We start from the raw sequence: 12,852 nt of genomic DNA on the forward strand, positions 1-12,852 counted from the left end.
TGATGGAGGATGGTGAAGGTGGGTGGAAGGTAAAGCAGAATAGCTACGGGGGAAAGGTGGCAGCTTTCCAGCTTGCCCATATTATTGAAACTGAGACAAAATATTTTTTTTCACTAGGACTGACTAGGACCTCAGCATCAGCTCTGACTCAGTCAAGCATAAAACCTGTTCATTCTGTGACTCTCCCCACTTTTAGTGCCTTTCAAGCATATTTTACCTGGGAAACTTTATGACAGTAATGTCTTGCAACGTAAAACATTATTGTCCCACCCTGTGTGCTAGGGACTTTGTCATTCTAGCAGAACACCGAAAGCAGCAGGTTGGCAGATTTCCTGCTGAGCTGGTTGGGTGCCTCCGTGTCACCGGTCCGTGTTCCACGTGTGACCGAAGCCCAGCACGCCCTGCTTAGCGTGGAGGTACAGAGGAAGGAAAGAAGCGCTCTTGGCGGACACCATCAGCTGGTTGTTCTCGTCTGTGATTTCACTATGTTTAAGGCACAGCGGAGCTTTTTTCTCATTAGTAAGAGTCAGTATGCAGAAAACAGATCTCATGAAGTGCTGGTGTACTGTGTCACCCCGTTCCATCTTCATTTCAGCATCACCCACTCCCGCCTTGCCTGAAAAGTTACACGCTCTGCAGGATGCCTTGGGAAGATGGATTGTTTTCATTTGCAGAGGGGTTTGCAGCAGAGCGCTTTTAAAATGACATTGTAAGAAATTGCTACGGTGCAAGACCTGCTCTGACTTTTATTTATATAAAAAGAGATCAGGGTTAGGATTTCTAGTTGGAAGAAACCCATGATTTTACTAGGACAGGGGGGCTCATTCTTCTCTCTTGGCATGCCATGCTCTCTGCAATCTATTTGAGAGGCAATAAAGGCGGTAATAAAGTGGCAATCAAAAACAACGCTTCAGTAGTCCTGAGACGCAGTTTGTGGGATTTCATTTGGAACTTATTTACCTAACCCCCTCCCACACAGCTATCTGTCTTAGGCACCTACACGAGTCTCCTCCTTGGAGTACTTGAGGCTGTCAGAATCTTAAATCTAAATTCTCTTTCTCACAGCAGCCTGGAAGGCTTTGTGGTTGGGAAGGGGAAGTGCAGACAGGTGAGGGTGTAGGGGCGCTACAGGTATGGAGCACAGGGACAGCAGTAATGACTGGAGCCAGGAGCAATACTTTTGCATTGGTGCCACGTTACACCAGGTGAACTGACCCTCCTGAGAAGAAACCCCTGTTTCTCCAGGCTGTGCTGGGGCTGGGGGGCTGCCAGATCGGAGCGAGAACTTCTGCATGTCTCTGCACCCCAGTGTGCTGCACCGCAGCCAAACGGTGCCCGGCGGGGTCAGAGCTGTCAGCGTTTGGGTGCTCTGAAGGACAAAGTAGATATGCCTGAGCGACTTACCTCACAGCAGCTGAACGTACCTCCTGAGGTCCCTTCCGGCCTGAATTACCGTATCACCCGGTGGTCCTACGTTTCACAAGTCCAGAGCTATTGCTGCAGCCACTGGGCAAGCCTTTCCCTCACCCCACAGCTGTGGGTAGTTGGCTTCACCGACAGTAGGACAGTAGCTGACACTGACAGCGGTGCTTCTCACCTGGACTACAGCCGAGCGAGTAGTTCAGGACAAAGTTGATGTATTAGCTTTTATTGGCAGGCATATAATAAAAGCTAGATGTATATGAGCTGGTCATAATTTTCTCACAATCATTATTTTATGTGTTTTAGAAAGCTGTCTTTTGCAGATCTTTTCTCTACATGTTGGTTATGAACCATTCTTTGAGCATCCCCAGGCTGCTTCTTTGCCACTTTGCAGTTAGGTACCAGGACTTTCACAGTCTTGTTTCTGACCTAGCTGGGACAAGTTCAGAGCATTACTGGCTTTTGTAATCCTGAATGGATAGGTTGGATGCTTTCTCTTATTCCTCAGGATGGCAAGATTGACATATACTTTCTGCAGGTTTTCATGCCAGTAGATACTGACCTGGATGTGGCAAAGAAAAGCTGAAGAGAGGACTGAATGATCTTAAAATTCAAAATTAGATGCACAGAAGAGGCTTGTTTCTCAGCTTCCTCTGTTTTACATTACTGCTCTGGAAGTCCTTTTCCTTTCCCCAATCTGTATTTTTGCACACATCTTCTGTTGGACAGGAACATGTTTAAAGGGTAGAGCTGAACGGCTAGTGATAGAAACACTATATGCTTTTCATATGCATAGGTAGTCTCCTATTTCTGGAGACTAATAGATTTAAGGTCCTAGGCTAATTGTTTTATACACAACTGATGGAAAATTTGGACTCAGCTGACCATGATTATGAACTTACGCAGAGCAGTTCCTTCAGTTTTCACTCTTCCACAATAAGGGTGGGATTCCATGTTCCTCGCTCAAGCAAAGCCCTGCCTTGCAGCTGAATCAAGGTAACGGGCTGTTGCCTGGGTGAAGACTGCGGCATTAAGAAATATAGGCCCAAGCAGATTTTCTACTCTTTATTAACCTTCTTCCTTGTGGTGGGATTTGAGCACATCCCAATCTTTAACACATTTCTCTTTGTAGCATACTTTGGGATGGAGGAAAATGTTATCTTCCTAAGTCTGCCTGTAGGGAATGGACGTGGGGAGAAGTGAAAAACTTTAAAACATTCAGGTTTCCAGTGGTACAGATGGGACCTTACTCAGGTGCCTCGCTGTCATAGGTGGTAGCTAGGCATTTTTAAAAATGCCCTTAGAGATGTCTTTCTGAAAATCAGTGACGTGGCAGAGCAGGGACTTGAACCCACCCTGGTGTCCCGGGTGCTTAGCGAGTGCTGCAAATGCTGGTGTATCCTTCCTGTCCTAACACTGTACTTTGTCCTGTCACTGCTGCCTTTGATTTAGGAGGCTGCTCTGAATAGAAAGACTGTGCTCAGGGTGAGTAATGGTGGTGAAATTAGTCTGTCTTTTTAGTAGCTGATTTTTAAGCCTGAAAAATCTGGCATCTTCGCAAATCGTGAATCAGTGCATCCAGCTACAGATGTTATCCTCTGCAAACCGAGGAGCCCGTACCCGGCCGTGCTGCTGTCGAACTACAGAAACGCTATCTGAATGTGATCGCGCTTTCTGTGGCATCCAGAAGATACTTGCTTTCCCTTTGTAGCAGCGAAAGATCAGAGAAGGTAGAAAGCAAAGTAGAGTAACACAAAGGAAGGGGAAAAAAATGTGTTCAAAAGACCTCTGTCTCTCCCTGGCTTCCTGCTCCCTCCCTCTGCACCCCGCCCCCCCCCCCCCCCCCCCCGCCTCCTCTTCCTTCTGTCTCTAAGGGTTAAATATGCAGAGGGGGGAAAAAAAATTGCTAGACTTTATGTCTGTGCTTGGTGGGAACTATTAAATTACGGCTGGATGTTTTTAATTATGCCACACATAAATGCCTGAACACAACAGCGTTTTAATCCAAATGCGAGCCTCATTTATGTGTGTTCTGTGTTTGCTCTGAAATGCACTGGCTGGCACTTGTTTGTGGTGGCCCCTTTGTGGCATTGTAACAGTGTGGGGTTCCCCCCCCCTCCCCTTTTCTTTTTTTCCCAAGTGCGAGGATGGGAGCTAGTGCTGGCGAGGGGGAAAGGAAATGGGTAATAAAACAGAGAGCTAAGCGGCTCACTGGAGCCAGCGATGCTGGGATCTGGTTAATTGCTCCGAAATGAAAAAGATTCGGGGGTTTTCATGAAATCCCATAGGTGCATTTGCCAAGCCTCAAATATTAGATTGAATTACAGTTTCTAATTCCTCCCCCCCTTTACCCACAGCCATGTGTCTTATTTCTTCTTAAGGCTTGTCCACTTTTCAGAGCAATGAATGTAAGAGGGAAGCCGAGTGAGGGCTGCCTGCCTGCTTGTTTTACACCTTCCCCACCTACATCTTTTCCTAATCCTACCTTTTATTAAAAACCAAGAAATCTGCCTGTCTCTCCTCCAGTGTATCCCAATCCATTTGTGGATTTGAGGTTGAAATGTTGCCTATATATTCTGCCTTGCAAGGGGCTGCGGGGAGGGCATACCGAGGAAGACTGTCTCTGTCCCTTGTTCTCTACACCCACGCACTAGCTAAGCATAATATAATCCTTTTCTGCATAGCCACCAAGACTTGTTTTTTTAAAGGGGCTTTGACCTGTCCCTCTCATTTTCAGGAATAATTTTACATTGGCAGTTAGTTGTGCCAGCATTTTTACTATCCCACAAAGGGATTTCAGCACCTGATTTGTGGGTGTGAGGGGACTTCACTGGGAAATTACGTCAGTGGCGTGGCTCAGAGGAGTAGCTGTCTCCGAGATCAAATCCTTAAATGGTAGGATTGGCACCCACAAAACTGGAGCTGGAGCTGAGACTCTTCTGTGTGTAAATGCTATCCACAAATCAAGATGCAAGCCCCTTTTCTGACAGTTACTGTGTTTTGTTAACCAGGGAACAATGTATATTTTCTTAGTCTGGACGTTTCGAGATTACAAAAAGTGCACCTTGGTTATTAGGCTGGTATCTGATCCGAGTGTTGTTTCTCTTCTTGTGAGGAATTGGAAATCTTTCCTCTTTCTTCCACCCCGGAGCTGGGAAGGCCCTCTGAGTCACCTAGGTTTGTCCAGCCTTGGAACAGACCATTCTGCTGGAAATTTCTCTGGCATGTTTTTCTGAGCGGATTGCTCTGGTGCTTTCAGTATCCCCCCACAGGCAGATGATCCTGATGCACTTCTTCAGGGACTTTTTTTTTGTTTTAATTCCCTTGCCTTTTGCTTTTTTTTTTCAACCTTCTTTTTGTGTTTTGGGCAAAGGTGTTCCTGCACGCCAGCCTCAGTTGGCAGGCTCAGTCCCTCTGTCCTCCTGGAAGTTGTTGTTTCCCACATTCCAGTGTTATTTCTCACCTTCCTCATACCATTTATTGGTGGAAGCTCCCCTGGAAACGAGTGTGTGAATTATTCCTTCAAAATTTGCATGCACATTAGCAATTAAATGTAAGTTCCTACTTTCAGTCTGCTGTGGTTGTTTTAGATAATTAAAAGTTAAGGGCCCGGTTTCCTACTCAAAGGCAAGAAGGATTTGAGCCACCGTGTAGCTGGCAATGTCTACCCAGCTCCTCCTGCAGCCTTTGCCGTTAGGCACTGGTCTGGGCTGCCTAGCTTAGGAGAGCAGAGCAACTAAGGGCACGCTCTAGTAAGGCATGCTTTGATACTTCTGCTGTTTCCTTGTACGTGATCTCATGATGCATTGCTGTGGGGAGATCTAACTGTTCTGCCAACTCGTTTTCAAGAACTGTTTTCAAAGAGAATGGTTTTATATTGCTCTCTTGGGGGGTCATTTATTGTCTTATTTTTTTAGTGCTGGGTCCTTAGGCATTCGAGGGTGAAATCTCTATTGTTCACCCCACCTCCAAAATGATCAGAAATCACGGATTTTTATTTAGCCACCCACTGTCTTTTGACCTGAATACTTCAATTTTTATTTCCCACCCAGTCCCTTCCTAATGTTAGCCACAGTCTTCCCATCTCGCTCTCACCCTGTAGGGTAAGGAAATGTGGTTTCATCCATGAATGACATTAATGCCATTGTGTGAATCATTAGTGGATCCAGCATCACAAGCCCTAGGGGATCAAATACTTGCAAACCACTAGAGAGAGATTCTAATATCAAATACGTGTCAGGAATCATCCTAGCTCGAAGAAAACAAAACTACCCTATTTAATACCCGGAGAAGGTCATGGTGCTTAGAGGGAGCAGAAGAGCATGTGTAATGGCCTTGAGGGGCCCAGTGGCAACCATCCTGCTTCTCCCTCCTGTCCACAGCCCCTCTCGCCTCCCCTCCTCCCCGAGCGGCTCCCTTTCCAGCCGGCTAACCAGTTCCTTCCCCCTTGTGGCATATAATGACAGTATTTGAAGCCCTGATGAGGCTGTTGCCTTGTTCTTCCTCAAAACAAACAAACAAAAAGTCAAGATGAAGCGTGACTGACTCAGAAAAAAAATTAACACAGACAGAAACTGCGCTTTTGCGGCGGGGTAGGAGAGGAAGAGCTGAACACCTGCTGCTCTGCTGTGGTGCCATCTCCATGGCCCCGGAGGCTGCTGTTAGTTCTGTCTTTGCCGCCCTTTGTGCGAGGTTTCTGCTTTGTCTTAGCCCTGGGTGGAAGAGAGCACAGGGTTGTCTTGCAGCCCAAGGAAGAGCATAAGATGTAACCTCGTGATTGCTTGCTGGTGTCTCCAGTGATCCAGTATGTGTTCAAAAAATGATTTTTTTTTTTTTTTTTTTGGTCTAGTGGGAGGTGCTCCCATTTGAAAATTGTGGGCAAACATCTGCTGGGGTGTAAACACGCGAGGCCCGTTTGGCTGTTGGCTCCGGCAGTGTGCATTACCTGTGTAAGAGCAGGGATACCATGTGAAAGCAGAGCGAGCAGATGGGAGTGCTCTGTTATGCATAACAGGACACAGACTTCCCTTGATGACCTCATCCAGATAAACTTGAAAAAGAAAATTCAAAGGTATTGCAAACTCTTTTTTCTGTGGAAATGATTATTCATGAATATCAGGCATCAATATTTGACATTCACTGCAAAAATTAGGTGGTTAATAAATATGGACAGTGTATCCATAGCTAGATCCTGCCCTGGTGCAAGTGGGAAACCTAGAGATGTGTAAAACACCATAAAATAGCTGTTGAAATATTTGTGTAAAATTATATTTTTCCCAAGAATCTACCTTACATTTCCCTTCCCTTGTGCACTATGAATTAACGTATTGGAATATGGGAATCTCCAGTCCCAGAGGGCGGCAGTGGTGGCAGAACTGAAGGGAGGGTTAGTTAATTTTGTCAAGCATAGAGCCAACTTGAAAGAATTTGAAATCAGCTAGGATGGTTTTAGCTGTATTCGGGTCTGAAACTCTTTGCAAAGTAAACCTGGTCGTTTGTGTTGGAGTTCTTGCACTCCTTCTCCAGAGCGCGTGGAGGTGACAAAGCAATGGGGTGCGGAAGAGTTACAGTCAGTATTCTGAGAAATATCAGGTAACACTCCGAATTTTCAAACTCTGCAATGCTGACATCTGTAAACAGAGATTCTGTAAGTTTACTTTTTGAAGCTCATTACCGTAGTGAACTTGTTAGTTCTCTGGTAACTGTGAAGGTTTTGCCAGCAATGATGTCAGACTCAGAGTTAAAAGTATGTGTGGAACAGATAAGATAAAAGGTGCCTTTTTTCTTCTTTGAACATTGAGAGTTTTCTGGTTGTAGTTTCTTGAACTTGTTGAAGTTAATACATGATAACACAAACTATTTTGGGACGGGGAGAAATAGTCCTTCAGGCAGAACAACAGAAAAACAAAATAAAGAGAAAGCACCTCCCACCCAGGCCCGTTAGTACATGGAAGATTGATTTTGTGTGCATGATTAAATGTCTTAATTTATTAAGCAAAGACTTACTGAAAAAAGAAAAATGATAAAAATAATGTTTAATCCATGTATTTGGCTACTACAGAGTCTTTTCGAGTAATGGATCTCTTCCTGCACATCAGTGTTATTACAAAACTGGAAAAGCGTCAAAGGAATCTTTAGCTTGCTGTCTGAGCCTTGGGAAGTTAAGTACTGAGATGAGGCCAGGTTATGTTTTCCCAAACTGTGAAACTTAGATAAAAACGGGGCTGCAAATGGCTGTATAAGGTAATAGGTAGGTACAGGCTCTCACTGGTGAAATTTCTGATCAGGATTGTCAATGTTCCATTGTTTATCATCAAGAACTTGGAAACGTTATGGTGTTTTAAAATTCCAACTAGATATTGTCCCTAGCTGGATATCTCTTCTAAATACTGCATCTTTGCTATTTCTACAGTAAGTTATACGAACTACAGTACAAGTAATGAAAATATAAACAGTAGCCAAGACTTTTTTAAGTGATAAATTTTATTAACAAGGTACAACACAAACAGGCTTCAAGGACTAGGAGCATTCCTTATCAAGCAGAAGCTTATATGGTAATGGAATAGCTTCATAGTTTCTAAAAAGTTGTTTAAATCAGTGGAGTTAAAGCAACTCCTGTCAAAGTCGGAGGGAATTTTACCAGTGGAAACAGCATTAAGCCCAAAAGAGATCATTTTTTCAGCACCTTTGCAGCTATTCATCTGGCACCACTGGAGCCAATGGAAAGGTTGTTGGTGCATAGAGGGATGTTAGCTGTGTAACCCAAGATATCTCATGTGTGCCAGAGAATAAACGAAATTTAGAATGAGACCAGCTTTGCTGTAATGGTGATGATATAATACTCAAGAGCAAACAACTAATAACCGCTTCTTAAAACAAGAATCCGTCATGAATGCTCTAAGACCAAAGGGAAAATTTGCTTCTGGCCTCTGGGATTCCCTGCTGGGCAATGAAAAGAGGAGCTATATCATGCAGAAAACTATGAGGAAAGAGGAAAAGCCCTCCGGAGCAAAAAGCCTCTTTCCTTCCCCCCGCCTCCTCTCCTGGCATAGCTATCTTCACTGCTTGTGCACAATTCCATTGAGAAAAAACGGTTCGTGATAGAACAAACTGAGAAAGTGCTAGTTCAGGCGGCCTCTTCTTTCCTTTCGTAGATTAATGGCAACTGAAAATGAAAGGATTATTTAAGGCCACTTGGGCAATATTATGTGCTGCCTATTGTGCGAGTCTAGGACCACATGTAGCCTGGAAACTAAAGGCAGCAAACCACATTAGGTTAGTGTAGGTGAACACCTGGGTTATGAGACAGGGAGTGCTTGGGTTTGCTTTTGGTTTGTCAGTAGTTTGAGGATCGCCTGTTTCAAAGATGGAAACGAAATCAATGGTGGTTTGCTTTTCTGAAAGCCCATAGGAACAGCCACGTTACCCAATCCTCTAGAAAACAGCGACTTAGTGACTGCTCTGAGTCACCGTTTTTTTCCTTGGCCTTCTGCTGAAGATACCAGAAGTCAAAGTTAAATCAAGTTCTCTTTGGGGGAAGAAACTGGGCGTCGAACTGGGAATTGCAAATTCTTCGAAAGCTGTAGCCTGTGTTTGTTAACCCCTTTCAGAACACCGGGACAGCATTCTTCCCCAAATCCATTCTGCTCTCTTTTCCTGCGTGTTCATTAAAGGCTGCAGGTCAAATTTTCAAGTTTTGGAGGGCTGCTGGGAAATGCATTTCACAGCCTGGCAGGACCTTGGGCAAATAAGGGCTTAAGTGAGTGTATGCTGGGGTGTATCCCTGTCTGGGCTGGGACAGGAGCTGCCTTTCAAGTATCTCACTTTGACTTTTGCTTCTCTCTGTGCCAGCAAAAGGTTCTAACTGCTCTGTATCTCGAGTTCTGGACCAGTACAGGTGTGCCGGTGTCACCTCATGTTTGCTGTGAGAAAGCTAAATTGGAGAAATTAGCTTTATATTAACTCGCTGAAATGAGATACACGCTTAGTCTGTTACCACGTGGATGTGAGCTGCGTAGATGGAGGCTTGCTGTCAGACCTCTCAATGTTCTTAGATTTGTTATCTGACAATTTGATTGTGCCCACGGAGCTGTGCATTTATGGGCAATCATGGCTGTAAGAAAGGGCAAGAGTAGGAAGTGCGTATCTCTGGCGTAAAGCCGTGTAGACATCCCTGAACCGCCATCAGATGAGCTGGCTTGGGAACTGCCAGCTTTAATACAGCGCTGTAGCTGAGATAATTAGTCCTCCTGCGGGTGGGGGAAGGACGCAGGGCTCGCTTGCTTTGGTGCCTTACAGCACTAACATGAGTGCTGCTCGTGGGGTCTGAGCCGGTGACGGTGCATGAGGCTCTGTCAGAATGAGGCTGGCAAAAAATTGGCTTGGAACTAGATCTGGAAATCTCTGCGTTAGATGGTGTGTGGTATGAACTGACATTTCTTTGGATCAGTTGGGTGAAAGGATTTAATACAAGTCTGAGAACTTCCAGTTTTAACATGCATTGTGCTTGGGAGGCCACTGGTCTTTCCAAGCATGTCGTACCCAGTAGAGGAAGAGGCTTCACTGGTACTGTCTGGAAAATGACTGAAGGAAAATAAACACAGAAATGAGCAGCAGAAAACCACTGCATTTTTTTTTTACTGCTTGAGAGAGTGTGTTGGTGGATGCCCTCCATTCCAAATTGTGCTAAGTAATTCTGCAGTCCACGCACCCCTGTGCTTCAGGCACCTGGTTGCCAGTGAGCATAGGTAAGAGCTTTCATTAGGGATGGGCATTACGCAGTGTTGGTGTCCTATGGGACTCGTGACTCTCTGCTTGCACAGACGAGGCATTCTTCACTTGCGTAGAAGATAAGGGCCAAATCACAGACCGTTCCCAAACCTACTGGCCACATTAACACTGCGTGTTCTCCAGATACAACTCTGGGTGCTTGAGAGTTTAGAACTGAGCTTGCAAAAGCTGCACAGAGATTATTTAAACAAACAAAGGGGAGCGGGAAGAATGTACCTCTGCTTAGAAGACTTTGTCTGTGTCTTCCCACCCACTTCTTTGTCCCTGTTAAACCCTTTCTGCTTCTTTCTGCCTTGTTTGTTACAGTTTTGGATGTCTTGCTGCATTAATATTTCCTATTCTGGATATTCTGAGTCTTACTAAGAACACAAAAAATGAGTGGAATGAGAATTTCTGTGATTTTCATGTACAGATGTTGGTGGAGGGTTCCTGATATTTGGATGTTAGTTAATAAAATAAGCCTCCGAACCCCAGGCTAAGGCTTTTCAAATGGGCCCAGGCTCCCTTTCCCCTTTTATCTGACCTTTATTCTTTCAGGCTAGGAGACATTCTTTCCTATGTGTTAAGAAGCGATGGGTTTCCTTCCCGGTCTGGATCTACAGCAGTCTCCTGAATTATTTTGTCTAAGGTCCTTGTAAAGAAAAGTGTGAATTTTTGTTCCCCCTCTCTTGCGCAGAAGTGAGGGTCTTGTTCTTGTGGTCTTTGCTTTGAGCAGTGGGGAAGACAAATCCCCTCCTGACACTTGAAAGGATGGATAATTCAGAAACAGAAATACGTAAAGGAGGGTGGGGGGTCATTCTTACATCACACCGGTGTAAATCAGCAGTGGGGTCAGCGTAATATACATTGCGTCACTTAGCGGGGTATTGTCCCCGTGCCCATCTTTTCTCACAGGAGTCTGGCTCAGTTATGTCCCAAACACTTGTTGGACGGCTCTTCTCATGCCAGAGCATTCTTTGGAAGGAAACCCAGGCCAAAATGAAGCAGAGCCGCATTTCAGCAGGTCCCACAGGCATCAGGGGGCACAGAGCAGGGACAAGTGCTGCGGAGAGCCCTACCCAGGGAGTGCCAGACCCAAGGCTGTGGTGCCTTTACAAACGGGAAGGGGATAGCCATTCAGCTGGCTGTGCTAAACATTACACAGCTCTTACTAGCTATAACATACTCCGAAATCTCTAATAGCAAATTTTGGCCGGATTTATCAGTTGTAGGACAGGAGCCAAGTTAGCTCTTACTCAATCTCGATGTGTTTGGAGCGATCTCATCTTTATATGTCTGGAACCTTGTTTTTCTGACATGGTTTCTTTGTGTCTTCAATAGTTTTTATCAAACTAACAATGACATTCTGTCTCTAACTTGGCTTAGAGTCAGAAAAGGGGCTCTAAATCATACACGTTTTGTTTAATGGGCTTTACTTATAATTTTCTTATTCAATTAACAAAGATTCTCTGGTCTTTAGAATTTGAGATTACCCTTTTCCTGCCTAATCAGGAAGTGCTTGGCTTCCATTTTTCAGAATAATTATAACTTTTCCATTAATTTGGTAGCTGTGATAGCACTTGCCATCTCTGCCCCACGCATACACTCACCCACTCACATACAATGGTGTCTTTAAGGGGGGGCCATGATGTGTCCATAGGGGTAAACCTGATAGCGACATGTACAGCAGGGCCCACCTAACCTCTGGTGTAAGTCACAGCTCAGTTTTTTGTAACTCTGCCCATTCCCCTTGTAGAAAACTTCTGTCTGGTCAAGTTGCCTTTTACACATAGAAGGGTTCAGTGAAGGTGATTTAACCCTTACCAAGAAGGGGGCAAAGCGTAATAATAAGTAATTTTGGCCTATGATGGCATTATTTTCTCTCTCCTTGTTTCTTTCTCTGTCTGTTTTTCTGTCTCTGTGTCTCTCTCCATTTCTTTTCCTGAGAAGGTCTTACATTTTCCTGTCCTGTAAAAGTCTACATAAATCTAACTGACTTATGAGCAAATTATCTTTATACCTGCTCCTTGGATCATGTCAGATGTCTGCTGCTAAAGTTCCTGAGTGTTCTTTGTACAGATCACTCAGCTGGCTATGGTTCAGTTAAAGTTTACAAAGTTAGCTGAGGATGATCTCCTCTACTGAAGGTGCTGGTCTAAAATACTGTTAGAACCGCAATATGTCTTTGGATCTAACGCAGACTTCAGATCTGGCAGATGTCAAAGTAACCCTATGGAATATAGGGAAGATTACATGTAATTTCTATAAATTTAAACCTCACTAAAACATTGTTTCTTGGAGGTGTGTGAATATTACTGTCACGCATAATGATGACTTCATATTTTTAGTTATTAGTAACTTCTTCACTAAAAGCAATGACTATGCCCTATGATAAGATTATACACCCACCCCCTCCATAGTTTCATTAGGCATTTTGCTATCTGTTGACTGAGATAAATTTAATAAGAATGTTTTAAAGATACATGAGATTTATGTTATGAAATAAAGGCATAATTAAGGTTTAGGTGCTCTGAAACGTGTACCCTCACTGTATCATATTACTCATTATGTATTATAAGTAATTATAATTATAAGTCGTTTGACTCAGGGTGAGTGCTCCTTTCTAGGTTTGTTTTCTGGAGCATGTTTTATGCTAAGCAA

This window comes from Leptosomus discolor, chromosome 13 (genome assembly GCF_034619465.1).
Source record: "Leptosomus discolor isolate bLepDis1 chromosome 13, bLepDis1.hap2, whole genome shotgun sequence".
Classification (NCBI taxonomy): domain Eukaryota; kingdom Metazoa; phylum Chordata; class Aves; order Leptosomiformes; family Leptosomidae; genus Leptosomus; species Leptosomus discolor.